This window comes from Bos javanicus, chromosome 25 (genome assembly GCF_032452875.1).
Source record: "Bos javanicus breed banteng chromosome 25, ARS-OSU_banteng_1.0, whole genome shotgun sequence".
In the NCBI taxonomy this organism is placed as follows: Eukaryota; Metazoa; Chordata; class Mammalia; order Artiodactyla; family Bovidae; genus Bos; species Bos javanicus.
In genome coordinates, this window is record NC_083892.1 from 4,832,136 (window position 1) to 4,846,879 (window position 14,744).

Sequence of the window (14,744 nt, forward strand, 5' to 3'; positions counted from 1 at the left end):
TCACAGGGTCACCAAGAGTCGGACACCACTGAGCGGCTAAGCACAGCGCAGTGTATATATGTCAATCCTAACTTCCCAGTCCGTCCTCCCCTTCCCTTTTGTGCCCGCACATCTGCTGTCTATGAGTGCGTCTCTGTTCCTGCCCTGCAGATAGGTTCATCTGTTATGTTTCCAGTATGTTATAAAGAATATAACTCAACAGCCTGATGGAAGAGCCACACGGGGCGAGTCACCTGGGAAGGAGACACAGTTACTCTGAGCCCTCTCGCCACTCCCCCAAGGTCCCCGTGTGCTCACGAGCCCACAAGCTCTCCAAACCCAGTCCTCTGAGGCTTTCCGGAGCCTTCCTTAAGTCGATGTGATTGACTTGGTCGTTGGCTATTGACGATTGAACTGAATCTCAGGTGGCCCCTCTGTCCCCCAGGAGGCCTGGATTAGGACTGAAAGTTCCATGCCTCTAATCACTCTAATCACCTGGTTGGCTCCCCTGGAAATCAGCCCCCATCCTTAAATGACCTGGGGGCTTTCCAAAAGCCACTAATTAATATAACAAAAGGCACCTTGATTGCTCTCAACACTTAGGAAATTCCGAGAGGTTTAGCAGCTCAGTACCAGGAATGCAGATGAAGGTGAAATACACATTTGTTGTGCATCACAGCATCACAGTCCTGCCCAGCACCCCCACCGGGTGCGGCCAGGGGGCTCAGCTCACAGAATTCCAGACCCCAGGCCTGGGTTCACTCCGCTTCTCTCCTACTTACCAGCTGTGTTACCTCAAGGAGGTGATTCTTTGGGCATCTCTCTTTCCTCATCTGTAAGATCAGGAGTGTTTGTCGCTCAGTCGTTTCTGACGCTTTGCGTCCCCATGGACAGTTGTAGCCTGCCAGGCTCCTCTGTCCATGGACAAGTGGCCAGTGACATGAGCTCGAATAAAATGATGGTTAGGATTTCTGGTGTTCTAAACAATAGATTGGGCACACACGCACACACACACACAAAGACAACATGCTGAGAGCAGCACAGATGCTGGGGAGCATAAGCTAATGGGACCCTGTCCCCTAACCCCTGACGGGGGTTAGAGAAGCCTCTCAGAGGGGTTCGTGTTTAAACTGAATCCCGGCAGATCAGCAAGTGTTGGCTGGACACAGAAGCAGCAGCCTGTGTGAAAGCACTAACGAGCATTCTGAAACCTGAACGCGTTTCCGCGTGGGCAGGAACGCAGAGCCAGGACCCCGCCCAGTGCAGTGCCAAACGGAGGACAGAAAGCCTGGACCCGGCCCCCGGGGTGATTATCAGGATGCTGGGTGCTGCCACTGAAGTGGCAGGGCAGCCCCGGACGAGAGACAAGGGGCTTGTGGATGGAAGATTCTGGGCGCCCTGGCTTACCCCAAAAAGACTGTAAGCTGTAGATCTTGAAGGAACACTGTCATTTGCTCATGGGGATGAGGGGAAAGGAGCACAGTATTGGGGACGAGATTGACTGAAAGAGCTGATTCACTGGGAAAGACCCTGATGCTGGGACGGATTAGGGGCAGGAGGAGAAGGGGACGGCAGAGGATGAGATGGTTGGATGGCATCACTGACTCGATGGACACGAGCTTCAGCAAGCTCTGGGAGACAGTGCGGGGTAGCCTGGCTGGCATGCTGCAGCCCACGGGGCCACAAAGAGTCAGACACGACCTAGCGACTCTACAACAACAACAACCCAGCCCTGTGTCCCTGAGCAAGTTCCTTTACCTCTCTAAGCCTCTCTTCCTCGCCCACAAGGGGAATAGTAAGAATACAAGGCGTGTTGGTCTCGCAGTGCTTATCTTTATCAGACCCTGGGTGAGCTCTGTCTCTTGGGTCAGCTCCTGCATCCTCACCCCACACAGCGCTCGTCTCCCAGCCCAGTAAACTCAGGCGGTGAGAGTTAGCGCTCACCCTGAGGTCCCAGCACTAAGTCATGGAGGTTCTGATGTTCACCCACATCCGTCTGACTCAGAAGCCTGAGCTGTTAATCCCGTACCATACTGCCATTTAGGTTTATTAAGAGGATTAAGTGGAATAATCCATCTCCCCAGCATTTTGTCTGGCACAGATTCAGAAAATATAATATGATCAGACAGATGTGGCTCTAATCCCAGGCTTATCGCTTACCGGCTGTGTGACTCCTTTCATCCTTTCATCTCTCTGCGCCTGTTTCCCCATCTGTGAAATGGGAGTGAACTGAGATTCCATCTCATCTGTTAGGAGCTTTCAAGGGGGAGAATGCCTGCAAACCCCTCAGCATGATGCCAGGGACTGAGTTAGCACCCAGCACATCTCAATGCTCAGTGTCGTTAGGTATACAGTAGCATGTGATACTCAGTCCTGTCCAACTCTGTGCGACCCCATGGACTGTAGCCCACCAGCCTCCTCTGTCCATGGGATTCTCCAGGCAAGAATACTGGGGTGGGTTGTCATGCCATCCTCCAGGGGATCTTCCCAAACCAGGGATCGAACCTGAGTCTCTTGTGTCTCCTGCATTGGCAGGCGGGCTCTTTACCACTAGTGCCACCTGGGAAGCCCAGGTATACAGTAGGTGCTATGCCAATGTCAGCCATCCCACCTGCTCTCTCAAGTTTCCATCACAGGGGCTTCAGACATTGCAAAGCCGGGCTTCTAAGAGACCATGGTGTCTCCGAAAGAGGTGGTAACAGAGGTCAGGGGTGCGAGGTGGAGCCATTGGCACTGATTCCTTCCAGCTGATGGTGACCTGCGTGCAGGAAGGGGGATGCCCTTGGTTCACCATTCTTCATGTTCTTTCCCCAAAACTAGAGCCTTCCATGCCAAGCCATCTTTCCTGAGCAACACTTTAATTTACATCTTTTAATAACTTTGGTTGCCATGGAAGCATTGGAATTCAGTTTTAAAATAGACAAACTAATTGTTTCAGTCAGTTTGGGTATTTGCTGTCAAGGAAACAGCCCGCTTTTCCCCACCACCAAGAGCCCACCTAATTGGATATGCGAAGTGGCAAACGAGGGGTATTGACTGCCCCACAGCCAGGCAGAGGAGGCACCATCACACACCCAAGGAATTTCAACCAGTCCTGCTCATGAGCTTGAGAAAGGGACAGTCTGGACTAATGCTGGAGGCTGGGGAAGGTAGTGGGGTGAGGCTTCCAAGGGCCACGGACACAGCTCCTGAGGCAGCGCCAGAACGGAGTGCAGGGCTCAGGACATTCCAGCAGCCAGACACGGTTCCTGACCTTGGATGGAGGCCCAAAGGCCCTCCACCCTGATCTGAGGGATTCTGAGAACCATAGCAGTAATAGCAGCAACAAAGCACAGGAGCCCAGGGCCAGAGCCTACTTCCCAATGAGACAACAAATGTTCCTCTAACAACAGGCATTCGCTTACCTCCTCCTGGGAGTCCTGCTGATGCAGAGGGCAGATGGCACTGTTCATTTATTCAATGATCCAACAAGTATTTCTTGTGTTCCTGTTCGACCATCAATGAATACCGTTAGTTCTCTGTCCCTGTGGAGCTTATCTTCTGGCAGGGAAAACAGACAATGAACAAAAAGAATAAGGGGTTGTATAGGGCTTTGAGGGCTTCCCGGGGGCCCTCAAAGTGGTGAAGAACTGGCCTGCCAATGCAGGAGATGTGGGTTTGATCCCTGGGTTGGGAAGATCCCCTGGAGGAGGGTACAGCAACCCACTCCAGTATTCTTGCCTGGGAAATCCCATGGGGAAACGAACCTTGGAGGCTACAGTGCATGGAGTTGCAAAGAGCCACACACAACTTAGTAACTAAACCACCGTCATTCCAATAGTTTGGGCTTCCCTGGTGGCTCAGTGGTAAAGAATCCACCTGCAATGTGGGAGACCTGGGTTCAGTTCTTGGGTCAAGAAGATCCCCTGGAGGAGGGCATGGCAACCCACTCCATTATCTTGCCTGGAGAATCCCATGGACAGAGGAGCCTGGCGGGCTGCAGTCCACAGTGTCACAAAGAGTCAGACACAAATGAAGCTGTTTAGCACACACGTACACATGGGGTGTTGAAAGCGAATACATGGAAAGTTAAAAGGAAAGAGTGAAACAGAGAAAAGGAGATTGGGAGTGCAACATTAGTGATGGGTCGGTAAGACTTCCATAAGAAAGTGAGTCCTGAGCGACCCTCTACCAGTTCTCACCTATAAGAGGTGAGGCCATTAGCCAACAGAACCTTGGTGATTAAGTGTGTTGTTGTTTTGTTGCTCAGTCACGTCCAGCTCTTTGTGACCCCATGGACTGCAACATGCCAGGCCTCCCTGTCCTTCATCATCTCCAGGAGTTTACTCAAACTCATGTCCATCGAGTCGATGATGCCATCCAGCCATCTCATCCTCTGTCGTCCCCTTCTCCTCCTGCCTTCAATCTTTCCCAGCATCAGGATCTTTTCTAATGAGTCAGCTCTTTGCATCAGGTGACCAAAGTATTGGAACTTCAGCCTCAGCATTAGTCCTTCCAATGAATAGTCAGAATTGATTTCCCTTAGGATGGACTGGTTGGATCTCCTTGCAGTCCAAGGGACTCTCAAGAGTCTTCTCCAACACCACAGTTCCAAAGCATCAATTCTTCGATGCTCAGCTTTCTTTATGGTCCAACTCTCACATCCATAAGGGTGATTAAGAGTGATGAAAAGTTCTGCTTCTGTGATGGGGACCCATCTGAGTTGGAATTCCATCTTCTATCACTTAGTTCTGGAATGATCTCTTCTTCCCATGGCTGTACCTCTTTATGCCTCAGTTTCCTTATCTTTATTAAGGGTATTTAAATGGTTAAGTGAGTTAATGTTTGTAAAGTGCCTGACACAGAGTGAGAGCTCTGATGATGGTGTTGGGGACCCTGATGGTGGTGATGAAAGTGACGATGATGGTGTGTTCAGTGACTTTGTTGTTACTGTTTACTTGCTAAGTCATGTCCTACTCTTTTAAGACCCCAGTGGACTGTCCATGGAATTTCTGTCCATGGAATTTCCCAGGCAAAAATACTGGAGTGGGTTGCCATTTCCTTTTCCAGGGGATCTTCCTGGACCAGGGAGCAAACCCACGTTTCCTGCATTGGCAGGTGGATTCTTTACCACTGAGCCACCTGGGAAGCCCTGTCCAGTGACAAGTTGGTTGCAAAGTGGAGAATCAAAGGAGAGGCAAGGAGTAAGTCAAAACTCAACTGGCCCCCCAGTAGGAAACATTTGTAGTCATCCAGATGGGATTCCATGGTGGCCTGGACTGTGTTCATGGCCATGCTTGTGGAGTGGAGGGATATCCATTGGGGATATTTAAAGAAAAATGCCACCAGATCAGAATACAACCTCAGTGGCCCAGTTTTCCAGGTATTCCCTCTAAGAACACACAGATTTACTTTTAGTCTTTTATTACATTTATTTCAAATTTCTAGGTAGACTGATTCAGTCAAGCCTAAGAAATAAAACATGTGAAAACAATTCAGAAACATTGCAGGAGTTTCCATCTAAAATAGAGCTTGTATGTATCAGGGCACTGAATTTGTCTCTGAGTTTCCTGGAAGCAAAGGCAAAATGAGAAACACACTGGGTTTAGAACCTATATTTCATGGTGAGAAGAAACACAAAGTCCCTTTGCAGGAGAAAACGTTGCACAAACACTGAACTCTGAGAGGGAGTCAGTCACTTGCGTTGTATTTAAGGGGTATTTCACAACAGAAAACATTGTGTTCAACAAAAGGATTGTCTGCATTGACATTCCTTGCCCTCCTCTGTTATAAATGCTGAGGTCACGGTGTTAAGTCTTAACTTGGTTGAGGCAGTTTCATGGAGGGAGATAACATGATATGGGCCAGGTGCCCGTCCTTCTAACTTAATACAAGACTAGAGCTTTGAGAAGCCTCAGAAATGGATGACTCACAGGCCCATTAGATTATCTGCCTCAGATATTAGATTTCTCAGATGAGCTTCTGGAAGTAGGAGCTGGATTTCAGTCAACTCATGGCTGGACTCCCTTGTGACTGCCAACCCCCGTGTCATTGACTGAAGAAGAAAATGTATGTGCTTGAAATACCGGGGCTGAAGGATCTGCATTTCTGTTCTGAAATGAGCACTTGGCAGTTTGATATTGATTCTTAATGAGTTGGAGAAGGACCCAGTTTGGCCTATTGTGTAGAAAAAGCTGTTGGAATCGAAAAAAATAAAACCTGGTCTGGACCCATTTCTGCCACTGACACGTGATGTGACCCAGGGCCAGTTAGTTTACCTCTTGCGGACTCCGTTCCCTCATTTAGAATGTAGGGAAAAGTCAGCATCTTCTAGGACTGTCGGGAGGACTGAATGATGCAATGTCAAGTACCTAAAACAGTGATTAAAACAGAGGCATTCGATACATGATAGATATTATTTTCATTGTAAACAGAAAGTGATTTAACTGTTTTGCTGAACCTTACAGCCAATCTCAGAATATCATCACAGCCCAAGATGCACAATTCTAAATCCAAAAGCATGCAAGAGTGAAATCTGTATTAGCGAGATTTCCTGGGGAAGGGGACATGACAGAGAAGGTGGCATGACACTGTAAGACATCTTGTCTTAGGTGGCCTGGAAGCAGGAGTCTGCGAGGGAGTCTTGTTAGGGGATATATCGACAGAGTGCTTTCTGCTGAAGGGGAGTGAAAACAAGGATGAGAAAGCTAAGAGTCAGCGAGGATGTAGATTCAGGGGGAATCTAGGCTCAGACTGCCCCCCCGGGAGGCCCTGGAATGTGAATTACACCTGAAGAGTTGGTCCCATCTTCTGTCTTAAGAGGACAGGTGTAGGCTCCCAGGTGAGGGCATTTTTATTTGGAGAAGGGGGACATGTGAGTGATGTCAGTCAACACTCCAGCCTCTGGGGGCTGATGCTCTGGCAGTGGAAGGAGGCATCAGCAGCATCCTCTCCACTTCCTAAAACTCAGCTGTCAATTCCCACTTTCCTCCTCTTCTCATCAGCTGCCTGAATCCCTCTCCTTTCTCACCACAATCCTCTTTCGCAACCCCCCCCCCCAACCCCGCTCACTCCTTTCCTTTAAGCCTCTTCTTTCCTCCCCACCACTTAAAGCTACCCAGCCCCTTTTTAACACAGAAGAGTTACTACTCCACTCTGCTTTCTTCCCTTTGTATGCCTACCCAGCCTCCTTAAAGGCTTGTAGGTACGTACGCTTTAATATTTCATATTTCTATCAGTACCATCTCCTGGGAAACATGTAAGTAGGATCAATGTTATTCTCAAAAATCAGCTTTGAATCTGCCAGAACACATGGGGAAAGATACAGTAGCCACCCTGGAGGTTTGCTCCACTTAATTTAGAAGAGAAAACTTTGTGTTAGGAGGACATGCTTCAGCACCTAGGAGAGCGACAAGCCTCAGAGTGGCCCTCTCTTGGTTACTATAGGTGAACAAACCTTTTCATCTGGACTGCAAATCTCAGGGGATTCAGCAGCTGTCCCTTGGCTCTCCCCGCCTGCCCCCTCAGTATCCTGATAGCCATATGTGAGCGCATATCACTAGACAGCCTATAAATCATGCCTTTTATTGCTCTTCCCTTAACTCCTCTCTTTGAGCAGATGGGTTTCACTCTGAAACGTTACAGGTTTGTGCTTTGAGTTCCAAATGTTTTTCACGGTTCCCTAGAAGGCCAGGGATTTAGGAAAGAGCCTCTGTGTGTCAATCATAGAGTGAGGTTCCGACTGTGCTACCTGAGAGATAGGGACAGGCTGGCCCACAGTGTTCCTGAAAGATCTGATGGGCCTCTTACTCATACCCAAAACTAATCAGCCTTGGATGCATTCAGAGTAGAGAATGGTCCTGGGACCAGAGTTCATTGTCCAATTTGACCTTCACAGAGGAGTGATGATAAAACAGATAATATTGACAGGTTCTCTTTTGGACACCTGCATGTAAAATCATATCTAATTCTCTCCACTGCATATATGGGTTCTATTCTCAACACCATTTTGCAGATGAATAAGTCAAGGCATGGAGGGGATGTTACAGAGATGTGTCTGAATGGGCAAGCCTAAAGCTTGGCAAGAGTTTCTGCAGCAAAGTTATCTAAGTTCACAATTGTACCTTGATTGAGTGGTTCAGTGATTAGTATCTAAGCTTTTTTCCTGCTCTCTGGATTTCCGGGTTGGGGTGGAATACTATCTCATTTTGTCCCTGTGGTACACTCAGTTGTTAACACAAAGATAGGCACAGAAGACTCTTGAGAGTCCCTTGGACTGCAAGATCAACTAATCTATCCTAAAGGAAATCAGTCCTGAATATTCGTAGGAAAGACTGGTGCTGAAGCTGAAACTCCAATACTGTGGCCACTTGATGCAAAGAACTGACTCATTTGAAAAGACCCTGATTCTGGGAAACATTGAAGGCAGGAGGAGAAGGGGATGACAAAGGATGAGATGGTTGGATGGCATCACCGACTCGATGGACATGAGTTTGAGCAAACTCCGGGAGATGGTGAAGGACAGGGAAGCCTGGTGTGCTGCAGTCCAGGGGGTCGCAAAGAGTCAGACATGACTGAGCAACTGAACTGAGATGCTTAATGTGTTACTCACTAATTCATGGATGGATGATGTAGCTATGGATGAGGAGAGTGGAGGAGAGGGTAGGTATGCTCTCTAGGCAGAGGGAATATAGTATATGAAAAAATGGTTTAAAATTAAAAAAAAAAAAGTGAGAGAGAGATACACAGAGAGAAGACTCCCCAGACCACAGCAGTTCTGCGGAGAGATTGGTTTCAGATGTGAGCTCGGTGATAGGATTCTATTTCCTCCTTAGCCCTCTTGCCCTGCTTATCCCAGCACCCCCCTGCTCTGGCCTCATGCAGCCAGTTCCTCATCCGTATTCTTCCCAGGCCATCCCTCCAGCCCAGTAATCTGTTCCTGTCCTTTAAAGAAGTTAATAGGACAAAAACAAATCACCGCTCTCCAGCAAGTCATGCGGGGTTCTTGGGGACCTGGCAGCCAGCTCGGAGAAGGGCGTGAGAGACGTGGGCAGTGCCAGGAATACCAAATCAAGCTCCTCTCCCTGAAAGGAGTCACCAGCATGTCCATGCCATCCAGGAAGGCGCAGGAGCCCCCCTTCAGGCCCCTGGAGCTCCAACCCCCCAGGGCCAAGTCTACGCAGGTTAGATTACCTGGGGAAATTAACCAGAGAAAAATCTTCCCCCCAGGGGGAGTGGAAGATGCAGTGGTTATGTTTGGGAGGCATGTGAGGGGCAATGGAGCTGTCACTCCATCAGAATTCACCAAGTCGGCCCCAGAGACACCCGCCTCCTCTCCTTTATCCAGCTCATAATCCTGTCTTCACTCTCTCCTGTGCCTGATGTCACAAGACACCGAGACTCACTGATTAAATTTCACATCTCCGCTCCCCCTTAGCCACATCCGTCTCCCTTGACCGTCCCAGCCCAGTCTCCTGACAGCTGTACGTCACCCACGAGTCTGATTCTCACACCCATGCTCACCTCTCTATGCGTACCCTCCCAGTTTAAGGCGGGATCCTAATCACTGCTCTTCTAAATAATTGTAGACTCTTCCAGCCTGATCCTCTCACCCCTAGGTCCCCTTTAGAATTCACCTTGCACTCTGCAACTGGAATAGCGTTCCAGACCCAGACTGTGATGGCTTAGACTCAAAGGATGAAGTGTGATTCTCAGCATGGCACTCAAGACTCTCCCCAGTCAGATCTCAATTCTTTCGTTCAGATGGTTTGGCTCCTAATTGCCCTTCGCACCTGTGCTAGGAAGCACAGGAGCTATTAACCACATGTGACCATTACATTTACATTTAAATAAAGTTAGATATTAGCTTTCTCATCTGTAACAGCTCCATTTCAAGAGCTCAGTGGCCACATGGAGCTCATGGCTACCTTATCAAAAATGATTCAGGAAATACCTGTCATTATAGGTTTTTTTGGGTTTTGCTGTTTTACAATCATAAACCCCACCCAAAGGATGCTTCCCGCACTTCTTTCTCCATAACCTCTGCTTTTCCACCTTACTGCTTTTGTTTATGGTCTCACCTCTTCTAGAAATGCTCTCCTCAGTACCCCCATGCTCAGACAGCCCTGATTCTTCAAGATTCTTTAGGAAGTCTTTATTGCTTCTCCACCTGGAAATGACTTGCCCTCCCTTTAAACTCTCATAGCTCCCAGTACTTCTGATGGTGCTTGTAACTCATTGTTATTCCTGGTTACACACGTCATAATGCCTGTAGCATGTACTGGGCTCAGTGGATGTTTGTTGAATGAATGACCATCCCTCTGTTGAACTATAAGCTCTAAATACTGACAGATACCCATTGTTGCTCACTGCGGTCCATGGGGTCGCAAAGAGTCGGACATGACCGAGTGACTGGACTGAACTGAACCATGAGTTAGGCATTTTAGGAAATTTGTCCATAGTGTTCCCACCCTTTGCAACACAACCATTGCCTGTGTGCATGCTATGTCACTTCAGTCATGTCCAACTCTCTGAGACCCCATGGACTGTAGCCTGCCAGGCTTCTCTGTTCATGGGATTCTCCAGGCAAGAATACTGGAGTGGATTGCCATGCCTGGACCAGGAAATCTTCCCTACCTAGGAGCTGAACCCCTGTCTCTCTTGTCTCCTGCATTGGCAGGCGGGTTCTTTACCACTAGCACCACCTGGGAAGCTCAACAGAACAATTAGGCTAGAATTAATATTCCCATTTTATAGATGAATAAACTGAGGCTCAAATATTCAGTTCCCCTATCCCTAGGCCCACAGGTGACAAATAGCAGAGCCAGGATTTGAACCCAAGTCTGAATGACTCTAAGATGTTTTCCCACGAAGTAATGCTTCATTTCCCACAAAATGCTGCTTCTCTTTGAAGCAAAGTTCCTTCATTTCATTATGGGAGGAAAATAGTCTTCATCAAATTTCTCTCCTCCTCCTGCCCTCCTTCTTCTCCTCTACTCCAAGCCCAGAGAAAGACATGCAGTTGCTATTCTTTAAACACTGAAAGACAAACTCAAAAGCCACAAAGAATCCCCCCCCCCCCCCCCCCCCGGCAAGACATGGTACTCACCTTCAAGTGCTGCTCACATGGAGTCTTAAGCCTGTGGAGTTGGCTGTACTGTTAACCTTGCCGTTGGCCATTATAGTTTTCATCTCAGGTGAGTCAGCTGAAACTCCCCGACCCTCAACACACATATGAGCCCCTTTCCAGTCCCCCATGGTTGGACTCTGGGCACCCAGCCTTCTCTTGGACTCACCTGAGGTGGCTTACTTCTTTTGTCAAGGTGTGTATGTGCGTGTGTGTGTGTGTGTGTATTTTTGGAGAAATATATTCTCTACTGGAAAATATAGATAAACTCCACAAAGTTTTTCCGGACACAGTTCCCCACCAGTCAACACATGCCATAATAATCTGCACTCTAGGGACTTCCCTGGTGGTCCAGGGGCTATGACTCTGAGCTCCCAGTGCAGGGGGCCTGGGTTCAATCCCTGGGTCAGGGAACGACTAGCTCTGGCATGCCGCAACTGAGACCCAGTGCAGCCAAATAAATAAATATTTAAAATAATAATAACAATCTCCACTTCTCTGTTCCTAAATATTTCCTATGCCTTTTATCCATGTGTCCATCTTGTTCATGGTCCCACATCTGAGTTTTCTCCTGTGGAAATCACCCCCGATTGCTCTGCTCTTCCTGGTGATTCAATAGAAAGCGGAACCAGCATTACACAGAGATGCAGCTGGTTAGATGCCCGCGTCTACATAAGGGGGCGTTCTTTAGACCCACTTGCTATATCCTTAGACCCACTTGCTATACCTTTTAGCTCTTCTAGTCCACAAAACATCCCAAGCTCCTTTGGATAGAGGCGGATGATAAGTGAATAGGAAGGAGGTTGGGTGGGGCCAGGTAGACAGAAACACTTTCTATTTCAGAACCTGTGAAAGTCACTCAGTTGTGTCCGACTCTTTGTGGCCCCATGGACTATACAGTCCATGGACTTCTCTAGGCCAGAATACTGAAGTGGGTTTCCCTTCTCCAGTGGATCTTCCCAACCCAGGAATCAAACTGGGGTCTCCTGCATTGCAGACAGATTCTTTACCAACTGAGCTATCAGAACCTGTATCCACCTCCATTTTATCTATGAGACCTCAGAGGTTAGAGAAAGTGAAGCCATCTGTTCCACCTTGCCCTCTAAGAGAGGAACTTGAACTCAAACACAGACGTGTGTGCATGCATGCTGTCATTCCAGTCGTGTCCAACTCTATGTGACCTGATGGACTGTAGCCCGCCAGGCTCCTCTGTCCATGGGATTCTCCAGGCGAGAATACTGAAGTGGGTAGCCATGCCCTTCTCCAGGAGATCTTCCCAACCCAGGGATCGAACCCAGGTTTCCTGAATTGCAGGAGGATTCTTTACAGTCTGAGCCACTAAGGAAGGCCCCAACACAAATGTCTGACCCTATTTCATCACTCTATCTCTAAAAAAGCCACCTATCAGAACTTAGACACTGGTCTGTCCCCCAGGATGGCTGCACTCTCCTGTTTCAGCGGTCCTCACTGTGAGGACCATAAGGAAGCAAACTCAGGGGCCTCGGCTGTGCGAGCCACATGTGTGCGCCGAGGAGCCGGCATCCTCTCCCCTTGCCGAGGGAAGCTGGTGGAGGCACGTCTCCATCTAAGCCAGGCATATGTCACCTTCGGGCAAAAAACGAGCTAATAGAATTGAGATGAATGTAATTGGCAGAAGGTCAGCGAGGGAGCCACATGCATCTGGAGCTTCCCGAAAAGGCCAGTGTGTTTCCTTCTCTCGATTAGTATGCAGGTGAGGCGGATGGGCCTCCGCAGAGTAATTGGATCATTCGGAGATCCGAGATGCCCGCTGTATGTACAAAGCCTCGACAGTGATTAGATCCTGCCCGCTCATCTCGGCAAGCCTTGAAATTCTCCCCACTGTGAAAAACTAATTTTCTGTGGGAATTTATTAAATAAGAAATCTGCATGCCACTTTACCTTGTAAGTCAGGCCAGCGGAATACAAAGATTCCCCTCGACTTTGATGCATGTTCTTAGCAGAGACTTCCCTATCACTTGAGGAGAGAGGTGTTTAGGAACTGGTTTTTTGTTTCAGGGCCTGTGTGGTTTTCTTTCCTGTGCTCTTGGGGCAATAAATATGGGAAACTCCCTTAAGTAAAAGCCCATGAGGAGAGAGACTAACTGGGAAAGGCAGAATGCAGGGTGGGGTAGGGGTGGCCATGAAATGGTCAAGCCCATACTTTCAGATCATGGTACGTTCTCCTTTCCTGCTGTGGACTGAACTGCATCCCACCCAGATTTATATGTCTACTCAGTCTGAAACCCCCAGGATCTCAGGATGTGTTTGTTTTTGGAGATAGTGTCTATTTAAGAGGTGATTAAGATGAAATTGCCAACATCCATTGCATCATCAAAAAAGCACAAGAGTTCCAGAAAAACATCTACTTCTGCTTTATTGACTATGCCAAAGCCTTTAACTGGGTGGATCACAACAAACTATGGGAAATTCTTAAAGAGATAGGAAGACCAGGCCACCTGACCTGCCTCCTGAGAAATCTGTATGCAGGTCAAGAAGCAACAGTTAGAACTGCACATAGAGCAACAGACTGGTTCCAAATCAGAAAAGGAGTATGTCAAGGCTGTATATTGTCACCCTGCTTATTCAACTTATATGCAGAGTACATCATGTGAAATGCCAGGCTGGATGAAGCACAAGCTGGAATCAAGATTGCCAGGTGAAATATCAATAACCTCAGATATGCAGATGACACAGCCCTTATGGCAGAAAGTGAAGAACTAAACAGCCTCTTGATGAAAGTGAAAGAGAAGAGTGAAAATGTTGGCTTAAAGCTCAACATTCAGAAAACTAAGATCATGGCATCAGATCCCATCACCTCATGGCAAATAGATGGGGAAACAATGGAAACAGTGAGAGACTTTGTTTTTTTTTGGGGGGGGCGGTTCCCAAATCACTGCAAATGGAGACTGCAGCCATGAAATTAAAAGAGACTTGCTCCTTGGAATTAAAGCTCTGATCAATCTAGACAGCATATTAAAAAGCAGAGACATTACTTTTCTAACAAAAGTCCATCTAGTCAAAGCTATGGTTTTTCCAGTAGTCGTGTATGGCTGTGAGAGTTGGACTATAAAGAAAGCTGAGCACTGAGGAATTGATACTTTTGAACTGTGGTGTTGGAGAAGACTCTTGAGAATTCCTTGGACAGCAAGGAGATCCAACCAGTCCATCCTAAATGATATCAGTCCTGAATATTCATTGGAAGGACTGATGCTGAAGCTAAAACTCCAATACTTTGCCCACCTGATGTGAAGAACTGACTCACTGGAAAAGACCCTTATGCTGGGAAAGATTGAAGGCAGGAGGAGAAGGGGATGACAGAGGATGAGATGTTTAGATAGCATCACTGATTCAATGGACATGAGTTTGAGTAAGTTCCAGGAGTTGGTGATGGACAGGGAAACCTGGCGTGCTGCAGTCCATGGGGTCACAAAAAGTCAGACACAAATGAGCAACTGAACTGAACTGAAGTTAAAATGGGCTTCTTTGATGGCTCAGATGGTAAAGAATCTGCCTGAAATATGGGAGACCTGGGTTCCATCCCTGGGTCAGTAAGATCTCCTGGAGAAGGGCATGGCTATTCACTCCAGTATTCTTGCTGGAGACTTCCATGGACAGAGGGTACAATCCATGGAGTGGCAAA

The 14,744-nt window shown here is 47.9% G+C and overlaps 1 protein-coding gene across 8 annotated transcripts in view; it reads left to right on the forward strand.

Annotated features, from left to right (window-relative positions):
- Positions 1–14,744, forward strand: part of RBFOX1 (RNA binding fox-1 homolog 1) — a 2,444,696-nt gene that overhangs the window by 626,327 nt on the left and 1,803,625 nt on the right. The gene's annotated exons all lie outside the window — the stretch shown is intronic.